General features: G+C 41.7%; 1 long non-coding RNA gene across 3 annotated transcripts; it reads left to right on the plus strand.

The window, feature by feature from the left end:
* Positions 1-3,912: 3,912 nt before the first annotated feature.
* On the plus strand, positions 3,913-6,417 carry LOC125536605 (uncharacterized). Of its 3 annotated transcripts, none has more exons than XR_015616016.1 (4): positions 3,913-4,512; positions 4,607-4,724; positions 4,813-5,456; positions 5,711-6,417. It is a non-coding gene; the product is annotated as an uncharacterized LOC125536605 (long non-coding RNA). The 3 variants fall into 3 exon arrangements; XR_015616015.1 differs by having other exon boundaries at positions 3,913-4,407; XR_015616017.1 differs by having other exon boundaries at positions 3,913-4,407; positions 4,607-4,708.
* Positions 6,418-15,162: the final 8,745 nt, after the last annotated feature.

Consider the following 15,162-nt stretch of genomic DNA (forward strand, 5'->3'; position numbering starts at 1 on the left):
GAGGGCGTAAAAAGTTGGTATCAGAGCCGACTGCTTGTAGGTAGCCCCCTTTTCCAACTCCTTGGCCGAAGTTGAGTCTAGTCACTTAAAAGCTTTTACTAACATTGGTTGTGTGTCTTATGGGACCACGTCGCCATAGGGTGGTATTAGGATCTTTTATTCCTCATCTATACTCTGGGACTCTATTCTCTCTTCTATTCGGGTTAAATGAATTAACTAACTACATTAGGTTCTCGTAACGGCTTTCCCCGGAGAGCCCCTTCATTCCAGATGGTTGCCTGCTTCACCAGAAGACTTCGAAGATACTCTCCGATCTACTACCGAGAACTTGTGTTCATTTCTTTTGTAATCCCTTAACACCGTTGAATCCTTATGGATAACTGCGTACCCTCGTCGTTCATGCTTCCATCCCTTCTTGTTATTACAAGATACCCGAAAGTATTCTCTGACTTTTGAGAATTCTCTGAACCTACTGCCTTGCAGTTCCTTTCCACCTGAACATACTTATGAATAATTCCTCACAATTCCGGGGATCCGTTCATCCCCAGTTGTTCATGTGATTCACAGAAATTCTTCAAAATACTATTTGATCTTCCAAAAATCCTCTACAACCTATTACTCTTGGAATTCTTGCATACTTGCTTTCTGGTTAATTCCATTTTTCTAGTGATATTCATTAAAATCCTTTGGGATTAACATTCTGATCTTGATGATTCAGCATGTGTGTGAATGCACACATTCGTCAATTAATCCTTGGGAATTTTCTTTCTAGCTCAGACATCGTTTCAAATATGAGCTGGTTCTTGCCCAATCAAGATTTGATCAGGTGCACCTCTAAGTCTATTCAACTTACTCATCTTTTGATCGGAGCCTCTGCTTCTGATCCTTCTTCTTGAAATCATAATTCCTTTGTACCCAAGCATCGGATCATTCAGACGTTTCTATAAGTTGATGCCTTTGCATCCCCTTCTTCATCTAATTGATTACTGATACTCACATCAGCTCTGTCGTGAATCGCCAGATCCATTGCTGGGTTGTTATCCGATAGTGTCCTTCACATCCAAAATCTTGTGAGTTTTTCCCTGATACATAATACCTTCGGTAAATTGTATCATCTGCTTGGACTTCGATACTCATCTTTTGAACTCATTTTTCTTTTGCTTGCTTGATGGTTGTATAGATTCATAAAAATGCCCCAATGGGTTGAACTTATGCCTTCCATAATCCGTATGAACCCGAGAGTTCTCACGAGTCTTACTCTTCTGGTACTTTGCCAGATAAATCTTCTGCGCTACAATTTCTTCGAAAACAAGGAGTGAATGAAAGGTTATGCATTGAAGAAATGGGAGTCGACCTTGAACCATTGTGTCAATGCCCATGGACCCGATGTAGAACTTACCATGGAAGCTGCTCGTAAAACTAATTATTTTTTCGGTACAAGCTCATCTTGTATCTATGAATTGATCCTTTGCAGTCGTGGTTCCGACCATATTTCCTCCTTGGTTCCATTACTGGGTATGTTAAAATACTTATCCTCTGCAAATCATTTCCCCCGTCCAACCTCTACTCCGATTTACCTTCCAACATTACACCTAGTACTTGATACTAGGAAGTTTTATACCCCATCACATCATTCCTAGCCTGATCGGCTATACTTTTATCGTGTCAACTTTTAACTGTGCTACCTGGTCCTTATGCCCGGAGCAACTTCCGACGATGAGCTAAGCTTACGTTGATCTTCCTCATCTTATCATTTCACCTCGAACAACAAGCTTGACTTCGAGCTTGTGTCGAATCCGTGGTTCTCATAGCCTTTCACTTCATCCTTCCTTTTCTGGTCAACGGCATCTTCATAGAGTCTCTCGACAAAATTTGTCGTGATCACCGTCAACACTTTGGCTTCTTCAGAGATGTCAATTGAATTCAAGATGAGAAATACCATCCTTGAACCTCGATGATTTGTGTCAGCATCGACAACATTCTTATCTTCTCCCCCAACACAAACTTGTTCATATTAATTTTGGGAATACATCCTTTTGACATGTTGATGAATTTCTACTGAACCCATCGACCACATCCTCATCTTTTCCCTGATCAAATTGCATGAGATGTTCTAGAAATTCCCGACGGATCCTTTGTGTTCCCAAGGTCTGACCTTTACCTGATGACCGTGTCAATGCTATCCCGAAGCATGGTTGTGGTACTCCGATCATCTACAAGAACATTGGGAGCGCAATGCTAACTGTTCTTGATCAGTTATCCAAACACCGTTGTATAGGTAAACCTCTTAAATTCCTTGCCCCTTTGTCTAAATGGTTTAATACTTGGAGCCCTATCATGGTCTGCCTTTCCTTGGGAAAGTTATACTCTAGTACTTGGGTATAATCACCTTTCCTTTCCATTGGTCTGGTTACCATAATAATCACATTTTCTTTTCCATTGTTTTGTTTCACCTTTCTTGTAATCTAACTTGTCTGAGCAGAGATAAATCCCTGCTTAAATAAGCACCTCGGTGTACAACTCTGTCAGTAAGAACCTGTTACTATTGTTGATGACATTCCGGTATCCACCGATGGACGAGAACTTTGCCTAATGGTCCGCCCCGTTCAACGAGCAGGAAAATGGTTCTCTTCGTCCCTCTCCCTTGGTACCAACGTTGTTGCCAACATAACTGATAGGCTATCCTCTGACATGTCTTGCTATCATGACCATGTAAGATGTCAACGGCCTTCCTACTTTTAACCACATAGTGGGCCCATAACCCACAGTTCCACATGATCGAAACCTGACTCTCCTGTACACCCATGTTGCCAAAGTTATTCCTCGCGCTTGATTTCGTATGTAATTCATGGGTCATCTCCCTAGTAATCTATAGTGGTATCAGATGCAATACTTATTCTCGTTGCTCTGGACCCCTTTCACACCTTTTTCAGGTATCGAACGATTGCCTACCCGCTTAAACTTCTCATGGTACCTCCATACTTTGCTCTCAAATTTTTCTTAAGTTTCAGTTCGAGAGTTACTTTCCGCCACCTTCCCTCGATGTTAGCTACCAGGTAGTCAACCTTGCAGAGGTCCGTTCTTCCGGAATAACCACCCTTTATCCTTTCGTAAGTACAGTGAAGATCCTGAAGGAAGGACGACAGCTTCATCATGATGCATTCAGGCATAGGAATGAAGACATCAATGCTATGGATCAACCTCTTTGAGAAGAGAAACCAAGACCGAGAAGATCCGTTAGAATTTCGTAACCAAAACTTTCCTCCTTACTCCACCTCTTAAATCTCGGGACGATATTTCTTGTAGTGGAGGAGATTTGTAACGCCCCAGTAGTTAAGCTACAGTAATCTCCGACTAATGATGCCACGTCACCATGTTTACTGTTGTTAGACTCTCGTTGATTCGAAAATAGTTCAAATTCAAATTTAAAATAAAGTCAAAAATAAAAGTTTTCAAATGTCAAACTAAAATGTTCAAACTATGGCAAATAAATCATAAGTTTTGTTGGTGAAGAAACCAAGTTTTTATAAAAGGTTGAAGTGTTCCAAAATGATTAAAACAGTGACTTAAACATTTATATAAATGCCTTTTATATTTTCTAAAATATCAAACTAAATTATTTGAGTCTCAAACTTTTTGTGGCAGAGGGTTAAACTAAAACACTAGTTTAGGGGTTGGTCTCGTATTTTTACTACACTGAAGTAATGTGTGAATTAACTAAAGTAAATCTTTCCCTATTATTTTTTTAATCTATCCCTAATAATAAAGTACGGATTGACTCCGTGGGTTCACCGTCATAATACGCTTTCTTTCTGTAAATTTACGTTTTTAGTTTGAATTTAAAACATATACACGAGGTGGTAATTCGGGAAACCACGTCGTGTGCATCAAACGATGCAAACAATGCTCGACCGTGCACTTTGGCCCAGTGAATCAGGCCCACATACCCGTACGCATCTGCCTCCTCAACTCGAACCCTCGCCTTTGCCCTTGTCGAGCCCTCGCCGCCGCCACACCTCAGCCCCCTCGCCGCCACGGCAGCACCTCAGCCCGCTCGCCGCCGCGTTCGCGCGTCAGCCCGCTAGACATCCTCGCCTCCGCGGTCGCACCTCTGCCCGCTCGCCGCCCCCGTCGCAACCCAACGCCCCCTCCAATGATTGCCGCCCGAACTACATCATCCTATAGGACGCCGGCCGCGGCGTCACGAAGTTGCTGGTATCGCCTAGTTCGCCGTGGGTGAAGGCGCCTCAGACGCAAGCGAAGCTGCAGCTTCCTCAACGTATGCCTCACCATGGGGCTCGTTGTGCTGCTGGCGGACAGCCGCGACCCCGCTGGTGTGGTGCGAGACTTCCAGATCACCCGGCGGCTGGGGTTGGAGGATGGCATTCCCACAACTCCTCATCGGGGGTGAGCGTGGCCTGGAGCAGCAAGCCCATAGCTCCCTCATCCATCATGCTAATCTCTTCTTGTTATTCATCCTGAATCTATGGTGCACATACAGTACATGCTTATGTATTGTCTCAATGATTATCCTTTTTTTTAGGATTCAACTTGCGTTTTGTGCAATTTCATATACTCAATCAATAAATTCTCAATTTTTTTGCAGGATTTGTGTTTGTTCGGATGCTTAGGTGCAGCTGCATCAAGGGAATTGGCCGACGGTGTGCAATACATAGACAAAGCAAAAGTCAGTATGGAGCAAATACGAGTTCGGTTGCTCTTCTGTATGACTACTACATTTAAATTTTGATAGCTATTTCTCTAAATGTAGCCAGGGCACTGGATTCATTTGCTTTTGTTTTCTTTTTTCAGGACAATTTCACCTTGATTTTGTTGTTAGTGACCGATTGAGGCGTCACTCCCACCACGGTGGGGACGGCAACCTTCCCCCTCCAGCCGCTGTGGTCGTAGCGTACCGCTCCAATGCCATCTGACACAACCGTCTTGTGGTGGAGGAGGGCCACCTCGAACACATTGGGAAGCGGTGAGCGTGGGCTTCGCCACATGTTCTGCCGAGTCATCGATGTCAGTTTCTAGGTTTGTGAGTGCACTGTCTGTTGCTTCTTTTTACGATGTCTGTCAACACAAGCACAGCGTGTTCCAAGTATGAACGGAGAGAGTGCTCCCATTGGGTTCTACATGTGGACATTGTGGCCGGTGAGGCATAACTGGAAGTTTCTCTGATGGTCGACAACAAGGTACCCCACTGCTCTGAATTTTTACATGGTTAATGTGAGTTGAATCATCAAAGGTCTGCGCGTTGGTAATGGTTGAAAAATTCATTGCATTTGAGAAAACTGATCAGTCTATCAGTTCTCTAATAATACATATTACAGAATGTACCTTTCTGTCCGATCGTAGGATCACTGCACAACAGGCTTTGGAGCAGGCTCTGATTCACGGAGAACTCCCCAGCAACCTCATCTTTTGTGGATATTGAATCACTGCACAATCCAGTAAGCCTCCAATTGATAAACAAAGTCAATTTTCGGTTGGTAGTTTGCATGACAGGGTTCTAGCTAATTTATAATTGTGCGTACAACAGACTACCTCTGCCTGAAGATTTGAGGTGTGACTCAAATTTCGTGCTGTTAGAAATCAACAATGGAGATTTCAGTTTTTTTCATGTATATTCGTACGAATTTCAAGTTTAATGGATCATTAAATTTTATTCTATAATCAGATCTTGGTATGTTTTCAAATTTTTCAGAGAAGAAAGAAGTCTAGAGGCGTGGATGTATGTTTTTAGGGGGGAATCAAGTCTGCAGAATATACACTAATTTGAGGAATTCAGATGTTACCCTTGGTCATACAGGGAAAGTGTGAAGCACTCTGGCCAATTTTCCGCATTTCTCATCCAAGAAGCCGTTACATTTATGATCTTTTCTATAGAATAAGGAAGGATATATCTAAGGAGCTGTATGAATTTTGCCTGGACCAGGATTATGTAGACCATAATCTCATTACAAAGTGGAAAAATGTTAGGTGCCTCAGCTTTATATCATTTGAGCTAGGGGCCAAGACGGGTGAGGTTGATTTGGCTTGATCATGCCAAAGAAATTTACTTCTTTTTTGGAAAATGAAAGCATGTTTTAGAAGTTCAGGGTTAAGTTACCAAATCTGAGCTTTATAGCAAAGTAGAGGATCAAGAAAAGCAGAGTAGGATAATAAAGGTTCACATAGATGTAGTAATATGTCACTATCAGCTAGCTCAAGTATGTATGACTGTAGGAGCTCAGGAATACTCTTACTATGTCTTTGATTTTGTTAAAGACCCAATATATGATGAGGTGCCGCCTCTCCTGATGCCGAGCTATTTAGAATTTGGTATTTCACATTTTTTTCTCTGGCCAGTAAATTTCACAAACATAACTGCAGGCCATCTGCTCCTGCGCAATGAAACTGTTTCAAAATTCATATTGTGTTTGACACCCTGAACCACTTTATTAGATAACAGATTATAACTTCCACTTCTTTTTTATGCTGGACCATGATGAATCAACAATTTATTAGATAAAAAAATTTAATCCCTGGAGAAAATCAGAGTATTTATCGACTATATATGCTCTATGGATGTTGACAAATTTGATTGTAGGGGCTAGCAATGCTTCATTTCAAGATACTGTAATAACTCTTGCTGGTTAGTTACCTCTGATCCTAGCAAGTGAAATTAGAACTAATACATGTACATGATTGTTGTTTGAGTCGCACAGATTGACACATGTATGAATAAGTTTCAGTATTAGATTGGTGTACTGATCATGGCTATGTTGTGGAAGAGTTCTTGCAGGCAGTGTTCGAAAGTAGCATACTTCCATTCTCTGTAAATTGGTACTAGATAAAAAGGATGTTCCATTTTCTGTAAATTGATAGAAAATGGATGCAGGTGTGACCTTGGGGAAGAAAGAGTCGGACGACACATGAAAGACTGAGAGGACCAGGGATTCTTCTTTGCTGGTGGTAAGGTGGAGACCTTGCTTAGGGAACATGTTGCGTACATCCTCGCTGCTTTTCTTCTTTCAGTTTTAGATACTTTCCAGCAGGCGTGTACCTATCTTGCTATGTACTGAATTCTTTGCAACTATGTACAAAATTCTTTGCAACTACCAGAGCAGGTTTTTCGGAAAAAATTGCGGTGTTTTCTCTGCAGCGAAGCACAAACGTCCCGCAGTGCAACACACATACTCTTTTGTTATTGGATGTAATAAATGGTGCTTAATGATATTGCGTTGTATCACCTTTTTTTGCCCGGTGCAACGCACGGGCATTTTTACTAGTCTATCCCTAATAATAAAGCACGGATTGACTCCGTGGGTTCATCGTCACAATACGTTTTCTTCTCATGTCATAATACGCCTTTACAATTTGTATGGACAAAATCTCTCCCTAATAATAATAATAATCCCTTCCTAATAATAATAATAATAATAATAATCTATCCCTAATAATAAAGCACGGATTGACTCCGTGGGTTCACCGTTACAATACGCTTTCTTCTCATGTCATAATACGCTTTTAGAATTTGTTTCACCGTCACAATACGCTTTCTTCTTATGTCATAATACGCTTTTAGAATTTGTCGCGCCCTTTTTATATAAAACCCCTTGTGGTGTGGGGAATTCAACCCACAGTCCAGTAGAAGTAATAATAAAGAAACGATTCGGGAATCCTTTCCTTATCCCGACCGCGCCACCAACGCTCCCGTCACCAGCCACAGATTGCAATGGCGCCACCCCTCTCCAGCGAGTCGTCGATGGGATACATAGAGGAGGCGTTAGGAAAGAAGAAGGGCAGGGAGAGCGGGGTTGACCTAGGTCCCGGCGGACGTGATGCCGGGGTCCGTACGCCCGCTACCTATTCGACCCCATGCAGGCTGTCTCAAGTGGTAGAACTAGGGAAGAAGAAGGGCAGGGAGAGCATCAACAGCCAATGGAACAAGACGAACGGGACTTGGCCGAGGATTAACCCTACGAACGGAGAGCCGAACAAACATGGGATGAGTGAAGACACCCACGGCGTCGGCTGATCAAGGGGAACCCCGCCGATGAGCCCGCTGGAGACCCCCACCGCCCACAAGGCGGCGTGCATCCACCCTACCGCCGATAGGACGAACGCGGTCATCAGTTCGTCGGTCGGCTAGACTACCCTGACGATGAGCGCCATGAACGCGGCCAAAAGCACCACCACGACGACCGTCAAGTTGTGCACCAGATTGATGTGCCCCTCCGCGTCTTGCCTGCTGTGGGGGGACAGTAAATTACAAGATGTGCTCCTGTACTGATTGATTATTTGCTTAATCATAATTTTGTGATGAATCATCGAATAGTGCCTTAAGATTCAAAGACTTTAATTTTTTAGCCTTTTTCGATTAATTATATCTGCACCTTTGTTCATGGACGGGAGGTGCTTTTGATCTTCTAATTACATCCTCCGGGTTAGGTTTTTGTGTTGTTGGTCAAAGGTCTGTATATGAACGACTTAGATTTGCTTTTCTTCATGCACATTGTTAGAGTAATATCCATGCACTTCTTTTTCTGAATTGCCTTCATGCATCAGCGTATATGTTTCTTGTGATTTTCCACAACTTTTGTTCTTGCTATTTTTTGTTCATGCATCAGCGTATATGTTTCTTGCTATTCTGGATAATTGAAGAAGTGGTTAAAATTCTGTACATGGAGTTTATGTTGTCCAGAGATTGTGTCCTGATATTAATTTTTTAGTCCAACATTTGTTCAGTTGGATTGTTATGAACTTGTGAAGAACCCATTGTTAAATTTTGATTTTGTTTACAGCTGTCATTACTAATTCTCATCACTGATGGTTGTTTGTAGTTAAGATTTTTTGCTAATCCATAAGATTTTCTGCTAATTCTCATCACTAATTTTGTTTACAGCTGTCATTACTAATTCTATTAAATCTGAATTTCATTGGTGAAGCACGGTTGGAAAACAAAAATCATGGATAAAGCTTAGTGATTCACAGTGAAGAGTTTCTGCTAATCCATCAGCTAATGCATGCTAATCTAAGCATTACATCCTGTGAAGATATTTATTCTATGAGTCTTGCAGCCCTTTGTTGTTGTTGAAGCTAGTTGTGTGATGCCCTTTCTGTTTCATGTGATTCGATGCATATATAGACAGATTATATGTTGCCAGGACTTGGTACTTGGACCTTCATAAGATGGCGCAAGGGGAGCTATGGGGATAGATTGACAGCAATATCTGCAAGCATCTCGTCAAAAAAAATACTATAAGCAGGAAATTAAAGTACAAAAACTACTTTGCATCGCCTTGGCTATAAGAACGCCTTGACTCCCCCGGCCGAAACCCCTAATCGATTGCTTCCCATGCTCGACATTGTTGTCGCCGTTTTGCCGACTTCGCCAGAATCTCGTCGTTCGACTTTGCCGGAATTCTGTCCGCCTGTTCTCCACCCATGGTACATGGTTCAGTGCCTTCTGTAGATTGATGCATATAAAATTATCTACTATTTTTTCTATAATTTCACCATCAAAAGATGTTCTATTTGTTTGGTTACTAGTTGTTTTAGTTGTGCCCGTCGATCATGATAGCCAATTGGTTTCCTATAAACTCAAGCTTCCTCTTTATCATGATTATCAAAATACCTCCATCATGAAGAACAAAGACTATTTGTGATTTTTTTGTATTATCCTTTAGTTGCTTGTTGTGACCTAAAGAATTGGCAAGCATTCATATGTAGCAGACAGTCCTGTATGTTGATACATGACAGGTGTATGTGTTGGGTTACATAGTAATTTCAAAAAAAAATCCTACGCTCACGCAAGATCATGGTGATGCATAGCAACGAGAGGGGAGAGTATGATCTACGTACCCTTGTAGATCACAACGGAAGCGTTTGGTTGATGTAGTCGTACGTCTCCACGGCCCGACCGATCAAGCACCGAAACTACGGCACCTCCGAGTTCTAGCACACGTTCAGCTTGATGACGATCCCCGGACTTCGATCCAGCAAAGTGTCGGGGAAGAGTTCCGTCAGCACGACGGCATGATGACGATCTTGATGTACTACCGTCGCAGGGCTTCGCCTAAGCACCGCTACAATATTATCGAGGACTATGGTGGAAGGGGGCACCGCACACGGCTAAGTATATGATCACGTGGATCAACTTGTGTTCATGGGGTGCCCCTTGCCTCAGTATATAAAGGATGGAGGAGGAGGAGGCCGGCCAAGGCAATTGGTGCGGCCAGGATGTGGAGTCCTACTAGGACTCCAAGTCCTAGTAGGAGTCCACCAAGAGGGGAGGAAGGGAGAAGGAAGTAGAGGGGAAGGAAAGGTGGCCGGCCCCCTTTTCCCTAGTCCAATTCGGACTAGAGGGGAGGGGGGGCGCAGCAGCCCCTTGGCCCTTTTTCCTCTTCCCACTAAAGCCCATCAAGGCCCATTGCTTCTCCCGTAACTACCCGGTACTCCGAAAAATACCCGAATCACTCGGAACCTTTCCGATGTCCGAATATAGTCGTCCAATATATTGATATTTACGTCTCGACCATTTCGAGACTCCTCGTCATGTCCCCGATCTCATCCGGGACTCCGAACTCCTTCGGTACATCAAAACTCATAAACTCATAATATAACTGTCATCGAAACCTTAAGCGTGCGGACCCTACGGGTTCGAGAACAATGTAGACATGACCGAGACACGTCTCCGGTCAATAACCAATAGCGGGACCTAGATGCCCATATTGGCTCCTACATATTCTACGAAGATCTTTATCGATCAGACCGCATAACAACATACGTTGTTCCCTTTGTCATCGGTATGTTACTTGCCCGAGATTCGATCGTCAGTATCTCAATACCTAGTTCAATCTCGTTACCGGCAAATCTCTTTACTCGTTCCGTAATACATCATCCCGCAACTAACTCATTAGTTGCAATGCTTGCAAGGCTTCAGTGATGTGTATTACCGAGAGGGCCCCGAGATACCTCTCCGACAATCGGAGTGACAAATCCTAATCTCGAAATACGCCAACCCAACATGTACCTTTGGAGACACCTGTAGAGCACCTTTATAATCACCCAGTTACGTTGTGACGTTTGGTAGCACATAAAATGTTCCTTCGGCAAACGGGAGTTGCATAATCTCATAGTCATAGGAACATGTATAAGTCATGAAGAAAGCAATAGCAACATACTAAACGATCGGGTGCTAAGCTAATGGAATGGGTCATGTCAATCAGATCATTCAACTAATGATGTGATCCCGTTAATCAAATAACAACTCTTTGTCCATGGTTAGGAAACATACCCATCTTTGATTAACGAGCTAGTCAAGTAGAGGCATACTAGTGACACTCTGTTTGTCTATGTATTCACACATGTATTATGTTTCCGGTTAATACAATTCTAGCATGAATAATAAACATTTATCATGATATAAGGAAATAAATAATAACTTTATTATCGCCTCTAGGGCATATTTCCTTCAGTCTCCCACTTGCACTAGAGTCAATAATCTAGATCACATCGCCATGTGATTTAACATCAATAGTTCACATCTTTATGTGATTGGTTCACATCTCCATGTGACTAACACCCAAAGGGTTTACTAGATTCAATAATCTAGTTCACATCGCTATGTGATTAAGACCCAAAAAGTGATCATGTTTTGCTTGTGAGAGAAGTTTAGTCAACGGGTCTGCCACATTCAGATCCGCATGTATTTTGCAAATTCCTATGTCAACAATGCTCTGCATGGAGCTACTTCTAACTAATTGCTCCCACTTTCAATATGTATCCAGATTGAGACTTAGAGTCATCTGGATCAGTGTCAAAACTTGCATCGACGTAACCCTTTACGACGAACCTTTTGTCACCTCCGTAATCGAGAAACATATCCTTATTCCAGTAAGGATAATTTTGACCGTTGTCCCTTGATCTACTAGTAGATCACTATTGTACTCCCTTTCTTAACTCAGTGTATGGTATACAATAGATCTGGTACACAGCATGGCATACTTTATAGAACCTATGACTGAGGCATAGGGAATGACTTTCATTCTCTTTCTATCTTCTGCCGTGGTCGGGCTTTGAGTCTTACTCAACTTCACACCTTGTAACACAGGCAAGAACTCTTTCTTTGACTGCTCCATTTTGAACTACTTCAAAATCTTGTCAAGGTTTGTACTTATTGAAAAAAACTTATCAAGCGTCTTGATCTATCTCTATAGATCTTGATGCTCAATATGTAAGCAGCTTCACCGAGGTCTTTCTTTGAAAAACTCCTTTCAAACACCCCTTTATGCTTTGCAGAATAATTCTACATTGTTTCTGATCAACAATATGTCATTCACATATACTTATCAGAAATGTTGTAGTGCTCCCACTCACTTTCTAGTAAATACAGGCTTCACCGCAAGTCTGTATAAAACTATATGCTTTGATCAACTTATCAAAGCGTATATTCCAACTCCGAGATGCTTACACCAGTCCATAGATGGATCGCTGGAGTTTGCATATTTTGTTAACACCTTTAGGATTGACAAAAACTTCTGGTTGCATCATATATAACTCTTCTTTAAGAAATCCATTAAGGATTGCAGTTTTGTTATCCATTTGCCAGATTTCATAAAATGCGGCAATTGCTAACATGATTCAGACAGATTTAAGCATAGATACGAGTGAGAAACTCTCATCGTAGTCAACACCTTGAACTTGTCGAAAACCTTTTGCGACAATTCTAGCTTTGTAGATAGTAACACTACTATCAGCGTCCGTCTTCCTCTTGAAGATCCATTTATTCTCAATTGCTTGCCGATCATCAGGCAAGTCAACCAAAGTCCATACTTTGTTCTCATACATGGATCCCATCTCAGATTTCATGGCCTCAAGCCATTTTGCGGAATCTGGGCTCATCATCACTTCCTCATAGTTTGCAAGTTCGTCATGGTCTAGTAACATGACTTCCAGAACAGGATTACAGTATCACTCTGGTGCGGATCTCACTCTGGTTTACCTGCGAGATTCGGTAGTAACTTGATCTGAAGTTACATGATCATCATCATTAGCTTCCTCACTAATTGGTGTAGTAGTCACAGGAACAGATTTCTGTGATGAACTACTTTCCAATAAGGGAGAAGGTACAATTACCTTATCAAGTTTTTTACTTTCCTCCCACTCACTTCTTTCGAGAGAAACTCCTTCTCTAGTAAGTTTCCGAATTTAGCAACAAAAGTCTTGCCTTCGGATCTGTGATAGAAGGTGTATCCAATAGTTTCCTTTGGATATCCTATGAAGATTTACTTCTCCGATTTGGGTTCGAGCTTATCATGTTGAAACTTTTTCACATAAGCATCGCAATCCCAAACTTTAAGAAACGACAGCTTAGGTTTCTTGCCAAACCATAGTTCATATGGTGTTGTCTCAACGGATTTAGATGGTGCCCTATTTAACGTGAATGCAGCTGTCTCTAATGCATAACCCCAAAACGATAGTGGTAGATCGGTAAGAGACATCATAGATTGCACTATATCCAATAAAGTATGGTTATGACGTTCGGACACACTATTATGTTGTGGTGTTCCATGTGGCATGAGTTTGTGAAACTATTCCACATTGTTTTAATTGAAGACCAAACTCGTAACTCAAATATTTGTCTCCGCGATCAGATCGTAGAAACTTTATTTTCTTTGTCATGATGATTTTCCACTTCACTCTGAAATTCTTTGAACTTTTCAAATGTTTCAGACTTATGTTTCATCAAGTAGATATACCCATATCTGCTCAAATCATCTGCGAAGTTCAGAAAATAACAATACTTGCCGTGAGCCTTAACACTCATCGGACCACATACATCAGTATGTATTATTTCCAATAAGTCAGTTGCTCGCTCCGGAGAACGGAGTCTTAGTCATCTTGCCCATGAGGCATGGTTCGCAAGCATCAAAGTGATTCATAATCAAGTGATTCCAAAATCCCATCAGCATGGAGTTTCTTCATGCGCTTTACACCAATATGACCTAAATGGTAGTGCTACAAATAAGTTGCACTATCATTATTAACTTTGCATCTTTTGGTTTCAATATTATGATTATGTGTATCACTACGATCGAGATCCAACGAACTATTTTCATTGGGTGTGTAACCATATAAGGTTTTATTCATGTAAACAGAACAACAATTTATTCTCTTACTTAAATGAATAACCGTATTACAATAAACATGATCAAATCATATTCATGCTTAACGCAAACACCAAATAACACTTATTCAGGTTCAACACTAATCCCGAAAGTATAGGGAGTGTGCGATGATGATCATATCAATCTTGGGACCACTTCCAACACACATCGTCACTTCACCCTTAACTAGTCTCTGTTTATTCTGCAACTCCCGTTTCGAGTTACTAATCTTAGCAACTGAACTAGTATCAAATACTGAGGGGTTGCTATAAACACTAGTAAAGTACACATCAATAACATGTATATCAAATATACTTATGTTCACTTTGCCATCCTTCTTATCTGCCAATCACTTGGGGTAGTTCCGCTTCCAGTGACCAGTCCCTTTGCAGTAGAAACACTTAGTCTCAGGCTTAGGACCAGACTTGGGCTTCTTCACTTGAGCAGCAACTTGCTTGCTGTTCTTCTTGAAGTTCCCCTTCTTCCCTCTGCCCTTTTCTTGAAACTAGTGGTCTTGTCTACCATCAACACTTGATGTTTTTCTCAATTTCTACCTTCGTCAATTTCCGCATTACGAAGAGCTTGGGAATCGTTTCCGTTATCCCTTGCATATCATAGTTCATCATGAAGTTCTACTAACTTGGTGATGGTGACTAGAGAATTCTGTCAATCACTATCTTATCTGGAAGATTAACTCCCATTTGATTCAAGCGATTGTTGTACTCAGACAATCTGGGCACATGCTCACTAGTTGAGCGATTCTCCTCCGTCTTTTAGCTATAGAACTTGTTGGAGACTACATATCTCTCAACTCGGGTATTTGCTTGAAATATTAACTTCAAGTCCTGGAACATCTCATATGGTCCATGACGTTCAAAACGTCTTTGAAGTCCCGATTCTAAGCCATTAAGCATGGTGCACTAAACTATCAAGTAGTCATCATATTGAGCTAGCCAAACGTTCATAACGTCTGCATCTGCTCCTGCAATAGGTCCGTCACCTA

Source organism: Triticum urartu, chromosome 2A (genome assembly GCF_056163025.1).
Source record: "Triticum urartu cultivar PI428250 chromosome 2A, HENAU_Tu73, whole genome shotgun sequence".
In the NCBI taxonomy this organism is placed as follows: Eukaryota; Viridiplantae; Streptophyta; class Magnoliopsida; order Poales; family Poaceae; genus Triticum; species Triticum urartu.